This window comes from Teleopsis dalmanni, unplaced genomic scaffold, assembly GCF_002237135.1.
Source record: "Teleopsis dalmanni isolate 2A unplaced genomic scaffold, ASM223713v2 unscaffolded_contig_2501, whole genome shotgun sequence".
NCBI classification, from domain to species: domain Eukaryota; kingdom Metazoa; phylum Arthropoda; class Insecta; order Diptera; family Diopsidae; genus Teleopsis; species Teleopsis dalmanni.
This window is the reverse complement of record NW_024033883.1, coordinates 1-4,477: the sequence shown is the minus strand read 5'-3', so window position 1 is coordinate 4,477 and position 4,477 is coordinate 1. Positions and strand designations below refer to the sequence as shown.

The 4,477-nt window shown below is 26.8% G+C and overlaps 1 long non-coding RNA gene across 2 annotated transcripts; it reads left to right on the top strand.

Annotated features, from left to right (window-relative positions):
• Positions 1 to 2,420: 2,420 nt before the first annotated feature.
• On the top strand, positions 2,421 to 4,099 carry LOC119664693. 2 transcript variants are annotated; one of them, XR_005251238.1, is made up of 4 exons: positions 2,421 to 2,745; positions 2,803 to 2,857; positions 3,281 to 3,505; positions 3,568 to 4,099. It is a non-coding gene; the product is annotated as an uncharacterized LOC119664693 (long non-coding RNA). The 2 variants fall into 2 exon arrangements; XR_005251237.1 differs by having other exon boundaries at positions 3,281 to 4,099.
• The last annotated feature ends 378 nt before the right edge of the window (positions 4,100 to 4,477 follow it).

The window sequence follows — 4,477 nt, the reverse complement described above, 5'->3', positions numbered from 1 at the left end:
GCTGCTCATTTATGGTTGCGTACTTTTTGAATTAATTATGCTGCTCGCTTGACTTTATCTCAAAATTGCTTCAATATATAAACAAATGTGGAAGCGCAGATATTTATGCATAAACATGTAGCTTGCAGTAGAGCAACGATTTTTATTAAATCAATTTAATAAAATATAACAAAATTTATGTAAGCGAATCAAGTATTGCGGAAGAATAATATACAACCAGCTGCCGTTGAGTCACACAATCCACTTTTAATGCTTAATTATTTATGTTGGTATTTGTGTTAAAAAAAAAAGAAATTCAAAGGGTTGATTTTAAGTTCATAATTATATATATATTTCTATATACATATATTTTTAATAATTTGCAGTCACTGCAGTGTTATTTTTTGCTAATTCTTTAAATTTTGTTTGGGCTGGCAGAAGCATGCAGCACCTGTCCGTCCACTTTTGTCCAAGTGGGGTACTTGTTTGCTTGTATAATTTCAAGGTTTTACACGTCTCAAGATTTTTATTTTACGTTTGTTGGAAAATTGATTTTTCATTGCATTTATAACTTCTTAAATTACACTTAATATTTTTTAGTTGAACAATATATATTTAATGTTATAAATATATTATTTTATGGCTTTGTTTCGTTTCGCAATTTTATTAATTTCTTTGATTCTCGCTAGTTTGTCGCTTTCTTATTTAAATACGCACTAAAATTACCATTCAAATTCTTATAATTTGTTAATTTTTAAATATAAAATTATGTTAAGTTTTTTAACATAAAACGGAAAAAATTTAGCAATACTGCACAATACACACTGACAACGAGAAATAAATTCATATACAGATGGCAAAAATTTTTTGTTCTCTTTTAGTTTTTGACACAACACTTTCAGTGTTGTAAAACGTAAAATAATAAGAAAATATATTAACTATACGTTGATGACATATGCTTGCGTTATGCAACACATACGACGTAACAAATTTTTGTGATATTTTAATTCAAAGTAAGTAATGAATTAATTCAGATATAAAACTATATTCTAAATTTATTTGTGTTTAAATAATTTTTAAATATAATTATACGTTTGAATTATTGAATTAAATTCGAACAATTTTCATTTTAATGTATAAAATAATGGTGATTTAAATACCGCATTTAATAAAAATCACAACTTATGACACCACATCATCAACTATAATAATTTTCAATGGAAGTAGTATTAAATGTGCAATTAATTCAAACGTCACAAACACATTTTTTTATGAGTTTTATATGAAAAAGTGTTGTATAGTAGTCGAGTAAATTGCAATAGTGTAAACATACTGTAAGTCATAACAATTAAAATATAAAATATCGGTATACTACCGCCACAGAATGAAGGAAAAAAACTTAAATGTTATTTTTGCAAAATCAAATAATACGTTATGCTTGTGTCTTTCTTTTTATAGAACTTCTATAGATAAGTGACATGTTTGATCATTTTCGTGATATTACTCAAAGTAGATCGCTTATCGCTTTGGTACTATTGAATTCTATCGTCTCTTAGTTAAATGGAGGCTACTTAACTAGTCAATTAAGTTTGAAAAAAAATTCTGTTTAAATTTATGTATTGAAAAATGAAATAAATATTGAAGGAACAATAATCTCAAATATAACCAACTGAGCACTGGAAAAAATATTTTATTATTATTAATAATGATAAGTATAATTATTTATATTTATAAAGTCAAGTTATGCAGGTAGTCATATGACAAATGGTCACCTACGTTTATTCTTTTTCTGGTCATGGCCATACAGACAATTAAGTTACAATTCTTGATTTCATACTGTTAATACCATTATGATACTTTTTAGTTGTACTTTAACTGAAAACATAAAATTTTTATACTGATAGGCTAAAATTTAAAGTAATTTATTCATTAAAAGCACAAATTTAAAAATTTATTAGTAAACAGTACAGTTTTCATCAATTTACATTATAAACAACAACAATTTCACATATAACGTGAAGGTCTGCATGATATGGACCGACACAATCGAAGAGTTTTTCAAATTAATTTTAGTATTTAATCTTTTAAGTTAAATTAATTAATATTGCAAAGATGTTTAAAAACATTTAGTAGACATATTAATCATAAACAAATATACAAGAAGAGAGAATATATTTAACAAAAGAAAACATATCTGTGCATTAAAAAATGTTTTATAATTTTATTAATTTTATTTTTATATTTTTATTTTATAATTTTATTTTATATTTTATTTGTTATATAAATAATTTTTATAAATTTACCATCATACGAACTATTTAAATTACGTTTAGTAGCGTAAATAGTTACGTGTGTACATATGTGATAAGATGTCAGAAATAGAAAAGGGGTGGCAATATTAACTTCATTTTTATCAGCTGATATTTCATAATTGATGTAAACATATCAATTTATTTATTTTTGTTGACTTATTTTGTAAATATATTATAAATAATACGCCAACATGCGGAAAAGATTTCCTGTGCTCTTTTGAACTTTCCATCCAACAAAAAATATTTGGACTTATGGAGAAAGTACAAAATCCAGAAACATATCTCTCAAGATATCGCTTCTGTTTATATAAAAAATTTCATATAAAAATAAAATAAACATGAAAAGCATTTTCAATATGATATCATAGAAATCGATATAAATTATATCCTGCAAATGGGAAATATATTATGTAGGAGCAGTCTACAGAATGTGAAAATTGATATTGACGCATAGGTAAATAAATACATTAAAATTATTCGAATATCTTACATTACGCTTTTTATTTTACAGATAAATGATTAAACTATCTATCCCAAATGTGTTATAGTCATGTGCCTATTTAAAGGTACATATAACATCTGTAGACTCTGCTTCGAAACTCGGTTAATTTTTTATTTCTCAGTGCGGCTAAAAGCCTTCCACTTATTGGATACCAAAATACAGTGTTAATGTTTTATTTATTGTATATTCTGTTAGTTGTCTTAATATATTTATAAATATATTTACAATATATTTATTTAATATATTTATAAATATATTAATATAATTATAAAAATTTAAACCATAAGATACTCCCTACTGTTATAATGTGATTTGGAAATAATTCATTATTTGCCATTTTTTTCCATTTTCTATATTTGGCTTCCCATTTTTAAAAGTAATTACTAATTCATTTAATTTATCATTTTATTTATTATTATTTGTAGATTATATTCTAATCTTTAAAATAATATACCAAAATATTTAATATTAATTATTATATATACAGTTCTGACCACGTTACTGATATATATGCCCTGAATACCTTTGGGCAACAAAATAATTGCAGCTTATGACGATAAGTGAATAACTTCACTTCATCTTAACAGATGGAAAGAGATGAGCACCTGTAGACACACTAAACTCATGATGCCGAACCCTTAACCAGGGCAGCGATGAAAGTGCTTAGCTATTCGCGGAGCACGCTAAGCTGGCTTACCTCATTAATTACTGGGTATGGAAAGTATAAAGTATTATCTTAAAAAAGATAACTCTTGTTGAGGAAGACACTTGCAGACTATGCCTAGAAGTAAAGGAGTGAGTGGTGCATATATTGTGCCAATGTCCAGCACTGACAAGCATGAGGATGACTGTTTTGATACACTATTCGGTTGGTGATGATTTGGCAGGCGACCTCAACCCAAATGAGCTGTTTGCAATAACAAGAGATGTAGTAATGCGAATGGAAGCGTCTCTAGCTTTAACTCAATAACGACATTCGAGGAAAAGTACGAAAAAGAATCCAAGTCGTTTCGTGGTTTACTTCGGTTAATTCTTCACTTTAATAGGGCCAGATGCTGCCCCAACGTCCCACAATATGTATAAGTATAAGTACAGATATATGTGTATATATAAGAAAAAAATTATAACAAAAAATACAACGCAATAAGGTAACATTGTTAAGTAAAAGTTAAAATGAAACCTTTCAATTTCAATTATAAAACTAAATGATGATATGAGAATATTTCACCACCCACCAATGCCTTTCTATTTTTAACAATAATTACAAATCCATTTAATTTCACTTATCAATTACTTTATTTATTATTAATATTAGCTATCCACACCTTAATTTATGTAAAATCATACTTAAATACAAAAAACGTTAATTGCAGCATCACATTCTTGGATTAATTGAGACTCATAAAAGCCGCTTCATGCATTTTGCAAATATGAACATTTAAAAGTGTTACCGCTTTTATGCTAATTTATAGAATTTATTAAGTATTTAATGTATTATATATGAGTATGATAAGTGCATTTTAAGAGAGGCGGACGTGTAACACACGCAATTCATATACATACGAGTATAAGCAACAAATGTTTTTAGTGGCATGAGTTGCAGAAATGTAATGAAACCTGTTTCGGGACTGTTATTAACAGTGCAACACCTGAAAAAGCTTCAACGCACTTGTCAGTGGCTGCT